Source organism: Taudactylus pleione, unplaced genomic scaffold, assembly GCF_031769625.1.
Source record: "Taudactylus pleione unplaced genomic scaffold, aTauple2 ptg000114l, whole genome shotgun sequence".
Classification (NCBI taxonomy): Eukaryota; Metazoa; Chordata; class Amphibia; order Anura; family Myobatrachidae; genus Taudactylus; species Taudactylus pleione.
The window spans coordinates 693520-706902 of record NW_028284516.1 but is presented as its reverse complement, the minus strand read 5'-3'; positions in this window follow the sequence as shown (position 1 = coordinate 706902).

The window sequence follows — 13383 nt, the reverse complement described above, 5'->3', positions numbered from 1 at the left end:
GGAAGAAATGTTATGTAGCTTAAATCCGTAGGATTGGTTTTGAGTGACCTTGATTGAAGGAATCCATCCAATTGTAATCCACGTTCTCTCTCCAAGGCTAGACCCCCCCGAGCAGTGGTGGATTGGGATGCCAGGCCGTTTCCCGCTGGGCCGGTCCCTTATTATGCCTTTAAGAACTCAGCTCTGATCGTGCAGCATTAGGCCTATTTCACACTTGCCGGTTTTGACCGGGTGGCAAAAAGCCGCCCGTTTTTTTTGCTGGGTGTGAAAAAATAGTGGTGGCTGAAAGCAAGTGCCTTCTTTCACACGGCACGGTCGCCGTGTTACAGCCGGGAATATCCACTGTGCAGGACGGCTGCCGTGCGGTGTGCATCCCTGCACGCCAGTGCTGTATAGGAAACAATGTTTCCTTACACACACACACTGGCTTGTGCTGGCCGGGCTTGTGCGCATGCCCAATAAATAAATTTAAAAAAACACATTAAAAGCGGCTCAGAGCCGCTGCTCGTGAAAGGCACTGCGTGCCTGGAAAAACACGGCTGGCCAAAACTGGAAAATGTGATATAGGCCTTACAGCTTCCGCTCATGTCGCTCATTCCTCACCCACACCCCGGGCCGGATTAAGGTCTGTGGGGGGCCCTTATGCAGTGCCCCCAGTAATGGTCCCCCCTATGCAGTGCCCACTGTAGTAATGCCCCTTATGCAGTGACCCTTATATAGTGCCCCCAGACCCAGTAGTGGTCCCCCCCTATGCAGTGCCCCCAGTAATGGTCCCCCATATGCAGTGCCCACTGTAGTAATGCCCCTTATGCAGTTCCCCCAGTAGTGGTCCCCCTATGCAGTGCCCTTTATAAAGTGCCCCCAGACCCAGTAGTGGTCCCCCCTATACAGTGGGGCCAGTAGTTGTCCCCACTATGCATTGACCCTAGAAAACACCCCCCCAGTGCCCCCATGAAGCGGCCCCCCTATGCAGCACCCTCTGTAGTGGCCCCCTCCCCAATTCAGTGACTTCTGTAGCGGCCCCCTGCCCTATGCAGTGTGCCCTGTAGCTGCCCCCCCACCATGCAGTGACCTCTGTAGCGGCCCCCTCCCCTATGGAGTGTCCCCTGTAGCTGTCCCCCCATGCAGTGACCTCTGTAGGGGCCCCCTCCCCTATGCACACACAAACACACACACACACACAAAAAAAAAAAAAATCACCACTTACTTGCATCCCCGCTCCTGACACGGCCGCCGCTGCCCGCTCCGAGTCCAGGCTCTTCCACTGCACTATGGGAGAGACGTCAGCAATCATGACGTCTCTCCTATTATCAGCAGATGCGGGGGGAGCTGGAAGGCGGAGCTCATGAGTGAGCTCCGGCCGGCTCCCTCCGTTGTGCAGCAGCCAATGAGAGTCTGTGTGACTCTCATCGGCTGCTGTAACATACACAAAGCTGCTGCCGGGGGATGTGTGTATGTCACTGTGTAGTGTGGACTGCGGGGTCTACACTTCACTAGCGGAGGGGACACTAGCAGCGGGTGCAGACAGCGCACCGCTGCTAGTGGGGGGCCCCTCTGGGTGTGGGGGCCCAGGGACGACTGCCCCTGTCGCCCCTCCCTTAATCCAGCCCTGCCCACACCTCTGCTTTGCTGGCCCAGTTGCCATGATCGGAGCTCAGTGCTACAGCTGTCTGAACCTAAAGAAAAATGGCAGATGGAGAGCTGCAGCTCCCCCATAAGCCTCCAGGCTGTCTGCAGCCCACCTCAGCGCCTCAAGGACAATCTCTATACACACACCGGCACTGCACATTGCCGCCTGCCTGCAACAAGCAGCAGCAGCCGCCTACAAAGTAAACTATACAGAGGAGGTGGGGGCAACGGAGTCAAGTGCAGAAGTGAGGGTGATGTTGTAGAAGGAGGCCACCTGGTTAGGGCAGGCCATTGTCAGCAACTAAACACCTAAGCTCAAGGACGCCTACACGGAGGTGAGTAGCGGCCAATCCCAGGCCGCATCCTGACAGTACCCCCCTCTTTCAGGGTGGACTCCAGACACCTAGAAAGTGCACTAGAAAAATTTCAAGACTTTGAAACTTGAGGCACCAGAAAAACTGAAAAAAAAAATTCAGACTTGAGGGACTTGTAGATTTACAGAAAAAAGAAAATTGCCCCCCAGCACACTGCAGATAAATCAAAAATACTTGAATCCTACATGATAATAGAAATTCAGAGGTATTGGTTTACATACATTTGCAAATATATGAATAAGCGCTGGGCCGATGTCAAGGCTCCTCTATACCAGCGTCCCTAACATTAAGGGGTTCACGTCCGAGAAGCAAGGCACCCAAAAAAATTCCAGCCAAGGTAAAAAAGGTGATAGTGAAGTGTAAAAGGATAGATGTGTAAAGATAAATCAATAAGTGTTAATGAAATGTAAAAGAATTAAAATTACATAAATAATATACAAACGAATAGATAAGTGAAAAAATATTCTATGTGAATTAAGTGGTGATGCCATGAGCAAGGTCCAGCCAGAACAACCCCGGGGGCCCCACTCCCAAATGCTCACCCCAAAATAATTATTGCTACATAATAGTAGCACCCACTCTGGGTCATATAATTACAAATTGATGTACTGCATGATAACAGTACATGTATGAGCTGAGAGCTCATATTTGCAAATTTGCAAATGTATGTAAACCAATACCTCTGAATTTCTATTATCATGTAGGATTCAAGTATTTTTGATTTATCTGCAGTGTGCTGGGGGGCAATTTTCTTTTTTCTGTGTTCAGTGTAAATCCCGCCCTTTACAAGCACCTGTAGTATATCATTAAGCTGATTGAGCAACTACCATATTTTGTGCTTGGACTTGTAGATTTACCAATGTTCAGTTGATATCTAGTACGAAAGTATGGATTTTTCCTCTGAACAGTCGTAGTTCTCATAGGCAAATCCTGGGGGAATATATGGCTCGGAAGAATAGGCTCAGACAACGGAGGATCCTCAGGAAACTGGACATTGCCTTGTAAAGGATTTAATACTGACTCCAAGTCTGTATCTAATGGAAAAATTGATATGACTAGAAATCATGGAGGACTCTGGAGATGAACAGAGAGAAGCATAATCAACTCTGATAGTGTCAGATTGTTGGTTCTTAATATTCCTTTGAGACTTCTTCTTTCGGACTGATTGATCCTGTACTGTACAATCTTGAGAAGGAAGTAAAGCGGTGTATCTGAGTTTAATGTCTGAGGGTGGTAAATTTGCACTAGAAATTTCATCAGAGGAGGTAGCAGAAGGCGGACAAGAGGGAGAAAATTCTTTAGAGAGAGCCATACTGTGAAAGCCCTCAGATTTAAAAGTATTAAGTCTTTGGAATTTATGAGTGGATTAACCCACTCCAACTCCTTTCCTCTGAAGTTAAGAAGGAATTGAACAAGGTTGGAGGTTGTAATACCGCTTGAAGGATCAGCTCCCATTAAGACCATATATTGTTCAAGTAGTGCATAATATTGAGTCATGTCTCCATCAAAAACAACATATGCTGGAGTGTTCGATGAATCCTGGGCAGTAGAATTATGCTCAGGAGCAGGAATAGAACTTTTGTCAGAAAAGGTATCTGAAGACGGACACATAAAAGCAAATTCTTTAATCAGAGCTGCACTGAAGGCCATCACATCTTGTAGGATTGGATCCTTGGACTCAATGAGTGGGTTAAGTAATACCACAAGATGGATCGGCTCTCATTAGAAAATTCATATTGCTTAAGTAATGAGCTGTACTTGGACACTTCTCCATCGAAAATTATAGACGTTAAAGTATCATGTGTTACAGAATTGGTAGAATTCAACTACAGGGTAGAATTAATGTTACACAAATCGTTGTTTATCGAGATGCTATGCTCAGAAGATGACTCCTCAGACGAGGTGTCAATTAATTTAAACAAGCCATCCACATCAATAAGCTTGACTCCAAGACTCACTGCTTTCACTCGCTTGGATTCTCCACTGTCGCGACCCATGAGAAGGTAGTTGGTCTTTCTTCTAATATTTCCAGAAACCTTGTCCCCATAGCTCTCTATTAATAACTTGGCTTCATCATTCTTAATAGATTCCAAGACTACTGTGATTACAAAGGTTAGCCCTTGTCGAAGGCAGATAAAAATATTAAATACAAAATAATGTCTTATATCCAAAATCTTATGCAATAACTGGCCTAGTCTTACAGATTTCAAATGCAATAGATAATTATAGTTTAGCCAGTAATCTCCAAGGAGATGAAATCGTGTTTGCTGACCCAGGTTGAATAGGTCTACTCAAACAAGCATGGTGTCGTAAAATGTAGAATTCCTATTCATCAACATTTCCCTGTATTTGATCTACTCAAACAAGCATGTGATGCCTGAGGTCTCTTGACACCAATATATATATATATACTCTCCTCATCTCCTTATCTGGCCCTCACTGGACAATGGATGAACTGGTTTAATGACCTCCCCAGGTCTGCTGCACTGAGATTGGATCTTAATTATACGTATCGCCTACACACACCTGTGCAAAGAGTGGCCAGTTCATTGTTCTGTAACTTAGACATTAAAAAAAAACCTGTTCAAACTGCCTTCCTAACAAACTAATATATTTGATGTACATTAAATTCAAGAAATTCCCTATTTGATACATGTATACATACAGACACATATGATTTAGTACTTTCAGTATATATGTATATAGGAAGAATTAGACATTTATATTACATGTCCAATGTATTATATATATATATATCCCAGTGTTCGGGGCTCACACAATACATATAGTCCAAGGATGGAACCACATATTAATATCATGTTTAGTATCATATTGTGCAGAATTGTGTTAGCAGTAATCCGATGGTTCAGAATAGATTACCAATATCTGCTTGCCGCAATATGCGACAATGTCAGATTTATGCATATAACGATGGTTGAGCTGAGCTTGTTTTTGGAGGGAACCCCAGAGGTGAGTTCCTGTAACAGCGTCCTGAAGCCTAGGCACCACCCACTGTTTGAGCCAGCCAATGACTCCTAGTGAACTGGAGATGTCCCGCCCTTGGACCAATGGAAAGAAACACAACTTGCCATTATACACACCCTTTAATATAACTGCATAAAATAAGGCTTCCTTGATCCAGAGACCAGTAGCTGTAATCTACCAGTCATCTGGTGATGACTGTACTCTCTGGATCCAGGGACGCGCATGCGAACGTATATATACTGGTTTGTAAACTCTGACCTCTGTTCTTGTATTATATTGTACCACTGTATAACTTGTTCAATGATAATGTTATATATTTCAATACAATATTTACCACAGAAACTGGTGTGTGTGTTCACATGCTTTCACATAAGGTTAATATACTGTGATATATATTGCACTGTAATTCACATTGTATTTTGCTATGAAGGTAGCAATTATTATGCATACTGTTAGTGTTACAGTATAGGAAGGTATTGTGTAAGCATCACACGTTGCGTACACTGTGCATTCGCATTTGCGTATCACCATACGCAAGGTGCATCCACTTGGCACCAAGAGCAGTGGTAAGATTTAAAATAGGATTTAACACCCTTCCATGCAATTATCTGCTCCCTGAAGAATTGGCTTGATACCAGAATCTTTAGGAGTGAGCTTCTGAGGAATTGAAGCTTGTGAAGCACATTCAAAAGTGGACAAATGAAAATCCCCATCAGAAGTAGGCAGACTACTTGAAGCTTCCTCTTGGGGTGCAAAACTAGAAACCCCTCTTGGAGTGAGAAACTTGAAACCCCCTCTTTGGATGAAAAACTTCAGACCCCCTCTTGGGGTGAGAAACTAGAAACTCCCTCCTCCTGGGGTACGAAACATGAAGCCCCCTCTTGGGGTAAGAAACTAGAAACCCCCTAATGGGGTGAGAAACTTGAGACCCCCTCCTGGGGTGCAAAACTCAAAAACTCCTCCTGGGGTATTACATCAGAAGACCCCTCCTGGGGTACAATACTCTAGAACCCCTCCTGGGGCGTGAAACTTGAAATTCCCTCTTAAAACTTGAAACAGAAGAAATAAAGTCTGATTGTTCTAAAGGCTCTTCTTGAACTTGAACCACAGTTGCTCCCTTGAGGGTAACAGCTCAACTGTCTTTCTTGGTGTTGTGACGTCAGATTCCTTTTCCAAGGATAGCAAGTTTGTTGCCCCTTCAAAACCTGTTGAATCACATGGCCTACTGAGACTGGGAGTGGAACAGACTTCAACCGGATTGCAACCAGAAACAACAGAACCTTGTGTCTCTCCTACATCTGGTAAATTTGAGTGATTCTTTCAAAACTAAGCTATCAGGTGTCTCGCTGACTTTAGAAGCTCGTAATAGTCTCCCAGGAATCTCAAGACGAGGGTAGTAGCATCTTGTAACAGGACCCCAATCAAAAACTTGAACCTTCTTTTGCTTAATGGACATCGTCTCCTTGTCAGAAACAGGAACCTCCAATGACTGAAGAGAACAACCAAAAGCATGAAAGCATGGATGTTGGATGTTTCACCCTCTCTTCCGCGTCTCGGAGGGCAAAGACCACAATCTTTAATAAAGTGGTCATCATCACCATAGTATGAGCACAGATATAGTCCCCGGCGCCGCTGACGCTCAACCTCAGTAAGTTTAGGGCACAGGAAACTTTGATGCCTTACTTTAGTTTGCTTGAGAGAGATGTTAGTCAAGTCAGGAGTAGCACTAGAAACCTTGGGAATTACTAGAAACAATTTAGAGTCACTGGTATTAGTTAATGGAGAGGCCAGAGGACACTTGAGAGGTTGACTGGTATACTCAGCAAAAATTTCTTCAGTAGGGGTAGTTGAAGCTTGAGAATGAAACTTGAAAGGAAATGACACAGGAGAATTCACTGGCAGAACTTGTGAAGTTAAGGCAGCGAGAACAGGATGAAAAACCTTTAATTGATTGGACAGTTCTTGAAGTTGTTGTCTCAAGATTTGCTGATTTGTCTCTTGAGCATCCACACGAGAGATTAAACTTTGAAAACCCGCTTCACCCAGAAACCCGGAGGCTTGAATATTGGGCCTGGTCAAAATGTCACAACTGGGCACTAGGGACACCCCTGTTGAGGCCAAGAACCGGGGGGTTAAGGTGGTAGAGCAGTAACTGACGGGGGTGACAGTGAAAATGTCTTCCTGTTGCGGCCAAACCCAAGTTTGGCTAGACCTGCCCAGAGGCACGGCATCTAACCCTCTTGGTGGTCGTCACCAGTGACCCCTCCTATTGGGATTTGGGTTTCACCGCAACAATTGGGCAGGTTGCGGCCCTCTGGACAGGTACCTGGGAGTGGCAGAAGACAGGAATATTATACTAGAAAATAACACTGAGAATCACTAAAAGCTGGATATTACTAGTAATGAGACAAACTGGGATTTAGTAGAAATGGGATGGTACTGGGAAACACTGGAAATGGAGTGGTACTGGAAGTGCTGGAAATCAACCAGACGCAGGTTTGCTCTTGATTTAGGTGCAATCTTACAAGCAGCAATATCCCTGACTGTGAAGCCCTTTTTGTGCAATGCATTGATGACTGCATGTGTTTCCTTGCACGTAACCATGGTTAACAGAGGAGCTCCACCCTCCTTTTAAGGCTTCCAGTCTGTTATTCTAACTCAATCAGCATGACAGAGTGATCTCCAGTCTTGTCCTCGTCAGCACTCTCATCTGTGTTAGCGAGAGAATCACTGACATGATGTTAGTTGGTCCTTTTGTGGCAGGGCTGAAATGCAGTAGAAATATTTTTGGGATTAAGGGCTCGATTCAGACCCACTCGCTAGATGCGTTCGCATGCTGGATGCATATGCAAATTTCGGCAATGCAATAGCACGCCCACTATGTCTTGGCGTGTGATCGCTCTGTGTATGCAGACGCCCACCAGCCTGTCTTAAGATGCCCACTTACGCACGTCATCTCCAGGAAGTGTATGCAACCTTCGGTACATTGAGTACCATCAGAAGCAAACGCAGCGCTTGTGGCTGACCATACCCTACCGCAAACACTGCAAGTGCTTCAGTGTGAAATACAACCAAGTGACGTGTACTATGACGCTGCCTCTTAATTATGCACTCCTCTGAAACGGCGTTAAGATTCTCAGGCATGCCTGCGTTCGCACCTCCACTCCCCCGTTTCTAGCGGCCAGCCCATCACCACCCACAAACAGCCTCTCCTGTCACTCATTCTGCAGGGCTGTCTATGGGCGGCGAGCGTACGCGGAATGCAAACAATCGGCTGGTTGCGTGCGAACGCATCCTAGAGAGCGGGTCTGAATCAGGTCCTAAGTTAATTGTCATGGCAAAGAGGGACTTTGCAATTAATTGCAACTCATCTGATCACTCTTCATGACATTCTGGAGTATATGCAAATTGCCATCATAAAAACTGAAGCAGCAGACTTTGTAAATACCAATACTTGTGTCATTCTCAAAACTTTTGGCCATGGCTATAATATATATATATATATATATATATATATATAAAATATATATATATATATATATATATATATATATATATATATATATCTAGAGTTTAACAGAGAAGGAGGGCACTCACCAGGTAAGGTAGTAGAATAAAATCACATCTTTATTACTTATCTTGATTAAAACATTAGAGTTGATGTTTCAATCCGCTTAGGGACCGTCATCAGGACACAAACACACAGGTCTCTCCACAGCCACTGATCAATGCTGTGTGAGAGCCACCTTAAATAGCAATCAGAATACATTAGGACCCTACCCCTATGATGACTCACTAAGATACACCCAGAAATGAAAAATAAATAAAAAACAATTATGTAGTATAGCTGTGAGGCAGTTCATACAGCCAGTGGATGTAAATATCAACGAAATAGGACATCCTTGAAATAGAATGTCAAGGCATGCATGCATGACGAGAAAACATACAAAACAAACGAGTTCATGACACAACAAAGATGGCGCCCGCTAGTCTGCTTTAAACAGCACAATATACTCAGGTGCCACCTCGAAGATGGCGTCCGACAGTAGATAAACCATAGAGAGACTCGTTTATATCAGATAGCACCATGGCTTGCATGCTAAAAAGTATTCACACACATTGAAAACGGGATCGCACCATACCAGAGATGGCATTCATGCATCTAAAACCACCTCCTAATGTGTGTATATAATGTAAACGGGATTATGCCACAACAAAGATGGCGCCCGTAGGTCTAGATTAAACAGCATAATAGTGATGTCTGCCACCTCCAAAATGGCGCCCGGCACCAGCTGTATCATAAATAGCCTCATAAAAATTTCAGTAGCCTGCATCATCAGGAATGTCCACATACATTAAAAAACAAAATTGCGCAACACCAGAGGTGGCGCTCATGAATCTAAAACCACCTCCTAATGTGTACATGTAAGACAAACAGAATTATGCCACAACAAAGATGGCGCCCATTTATCTAAGTTAAACAATATAGTGAAGACGCCTGCCAACTCCAAGATGGTGCCCAACAACAACTGTGACGGAAACAGCCGAAAATAAATCGGATAGCACCGTGGCATACACAAACAAGGATTGTAAATGTATAATGGAAAACAGAACCATGCCACATCAAAGATGGCACCCGTGGGTAACATCATAAATTGACATAACAAGGTCATAGGTTGCATAAGTTTCATGGACAGTCTCATGCACATCAAAAATAAAAATAAATATCAAAAAATAAATGTAAAATATAAAATAAATGAAAAATACGCCCCTATTTACTCACACATGACGACACCAATATTTGTAGTTTACTGGAGGACAAGCTCAATTGCCACAAAAATATATCTCATTATAGATACACCAGCGGTCAGTCATGGTAACAAGAGTGTCTACTGGAGCCAAACAGACTATATCAGTCTAACAGGGGAGGGTTACAACAATTCCTAGGTCGAAACAGTTAAATAATTTTAACAATGTACTAACAATAATACAAATCTGCTATTGACATAATTCATAGTCATAATTATAAAAATTATGGAGTTGGCAGGCGTCTTCACTATGTTGTTTAACTTAGATAAATGGGCGCCATCTTTGTTGTGGCATAATTCTGTTTGTCTTACATGTACACATTAGGAGGTGGTTTTAGATTCATGAGCGCCACCTCTGGTGTGGCGTAATTTTGTTTTTTAATGTATGTGGACATTCCTGATGATGCAGGCTACTGAAATCTTTATGAGGCTATTTATGATACAGCTGGTGCCGGGCGCCATTTTGGAGGTGGCAGACGTCTCTACTATGCTGTTTAATCTAGACCTACGGGCGCCATCTTTGTTGTGGCATAATCCCATTTACATTATATTCACACATTAGGAGGTGGTTTTAGATGCATGAATACCATCTCTGGTGTGGCGCGATCCCGTTTTCAATGTGTGTGTATACTTTTTAGCATGCAAGCCATGGTGCTATCTGATATAAATGAGTCTCTCTATGGTTTATCTACTGTCGGACGCCATCTTGGAGGTGGCACCTGAGTATATTGTGTTGTTTAAAGCAGACTAGCGGGCGCCATCTTTGTTGTGGCATGAACCCGTTTGTTTTGTATGTTTTCTCGTCATGCATGCATGCCTTGACATTCTATTTCAAGGATGTCCTATTTCGTTGATATTTACATCCACTGGCTGTATGAACTGCCTCACAGCTATACTACATAATTGTTTTTTATTTATTTTTCATTTCTGGGTGTATCTTAGTGAGTCATCATAGGGGGAGGGTCCTAATGTATTCTGTTTGCTATTTAAGGTGGCTCTCACACAGCATTGATCAGTGGCTGTGGAGAGACCTGTGTGTTTGTGTCCTGATGACGGTCCCTAAGCGGATTGAAACGTCGACTCTAATGTTTTAATCAAGATTAGTAATAAAGATGTGATTTTATTCTACTACCTTACCTGGTGAGTGCCCTCCTTCTCTGTTAAACTCTATGGTTTGGATTCCTATTGGATCTTTGAGGAGCACCACACTGCTGACTTACATTTGCCTTGAGTGCGGATATTAACATTTCGTTTATATATATATATATATATTGTGATAGGATCACTGGTAAAGTGGTCTGTGGCAGGTACATTTGTCCCAGATTCCTGTCTTTTGTGTTTTAAACCCCGGAGAAAGTCTGCAGTGTAGCAGGCTTGAGTTTCGGCTTTTTGAAAAGCCGGTTTGGGACCTGGGGGTTGTGGGTGAGAGGAGAGGGAGGGCTCCACCCACAGCCACTCCAGGTTTTGGTTCTCGCAGCCTGGTAACAGGATTGTTAGTTTTCCACCTGAGAGTGGCCAATATAAGCCTAGTTTGTTTAGGGCTGATTGTCTCACCTGGGAGAGCAGACAGGGAGTTTGTTCAGAGACACTTGGATACCTAACTGTGAGTGTTGTGCTGTGCTTTTGTTGCTGGCGAGGGCATTAGGCCCTGCCAGGTTCTGGTAGTGAGGGAACTACCTGTGAAGTTAGTGCCCCGACAGGGCTAGGATTTATATTTATGTTTTCTTTATGTTTCTGACATTGTACAATAAAGACTGGCGCCGACCAGCTTGTACTTGCATCCAGACTGGTGTGCTGCTTCCCTGCTGCTGTGTGTGTGTGTGTGTGTAAGGAAGGAGTCCTCTACCCAGGAGAGGGACCCCCTAACCTAACTGTGTCACAATATGGTGGAGAATGCGGGCACCCACACACACTGAGGTTGCAGCGAGAGGAAAACTTTCCGTTTAAAAATTAAAGGGACAGACACCCAATTTGTGAGTGTGGAAATAACCCTGTGTCCTTGGAGTCCCATAGAGGAGGCGTCAGCCAATGCTCAGAGAGGCAAGGTTCAGCTTCCAACCTACACCCCAGGACAAAATGGAGGACATTATTAAGGCCTTGCTTCAAGCTACAGCAGCTCAGCAGGAGACAAACAAACTTCAGCAGGAATCTACCAGAGCTCAGCAGGAGACTAACAGACTTCAACAGGTCGCCATTGAGGAAACCCGCCAGGCCTTAGCGGAAAACAGCCAGGCCATAAGAGAGGTGGTACAGCACCTGGTCGCCCGGCCCATAGATGTTAATACTGGTCCTCCCACCACCACTCACTCCGTACGAGCCAGTCACTTCCTCCAAAAGATGACTTCGGGCGATGATGTGGAGGCCTATCTCGCCGCATTTGAAAGAACGGCCGAAAGGGAGAGTTGGCCCCAGGAGCAGTGGGCAAGTCTGGTGGCACCTTTTTTGTCTGGGAAGCCACAAAAAGCATATTTCGACTTATGCCTGGCTGATGCCAAGGACTATAAAAAACTAAAACAGGAGATCCTAACTCGCTTGGGAGTCACCACCTTAGTTCGTGCCCAACGGGTCCACCGCTGGGAGTTCCATAAGGATAAGCCTCCACGTTCACAGATGCATGACCTCGTCCATCTGTCCTCAAAATGGCTACAGCCCGAGACGCTGACGGGACCACAGATCGTGGAAAGGGTCGTGATGGACCGGTACCTGCGATCAGTACCTGTGACTCAGCGCAAGTGGGTGAGCCATGCAGACCCTAAGTCCGCGGACCAGTTGGTCGAGCTGGTGGAGAGGTACGTGGCGGCTGAGGAGCTGATGAGTATGCCCCACCGAGCCCCGATGGCGCACCGGCGAACTCCCAGAGACACTGGTAAGACTGTTCCAGGGGAGAAGGGTGCTGGGCGGTGGAATGTACCTAAGACTGAGGGTGTAGAACCTTGAGACTTGCCTGCCAGGCCAGGAAAGTTCTTGCCCCGTAAACGACTAGACATTAATGTGACTCAGTGTTTCCGATGTGGTGGCTTCGGCCATATTGCCGCTAATTGTGCACTTACAACTGAACCTATGCAATGTGATACTGCTCATGTCTACCGCAGGGGGTCTTTCTTTGCACAGGTAGCCTGTACGGCTGACCGGCAGGCTTAGACTGATAAGCACATGTGTGTACTCACTGTAGATGGCAACCGAGTAGAGGCACTGTTAGACTCTGGTAGCTTGGTGACACTTATAAAAGCTGAGCTGGTGAACCCTTTGAGGCATACAGGGAAAACTGTTGGTGTGACCTGCATACATGGGGATACTCGATATTATGTTACTGCCGAGGTGAACATCGAGACACCATGTGGCTCTGCTATAGTTTCTGTGGGTTTGGTGCATGGTCTGGTGTACGATGCAATATTGGGGAGAGACTTTGCTCACTTCTGGAAGTTGTGGGAAAGCCGTTTTGTTCCAGAGGTGAACAACTCCGATCCATTTGAGAAGGTTGTCTATGTAGTGGAGGAGGGAGTTTCTTCTGAGTCAGAGTTATTCCCTTTTTCTACTATGGTTGGCGAACTAGAGAATGCGGAACGTGACGGTGGCCCGCCAACTGA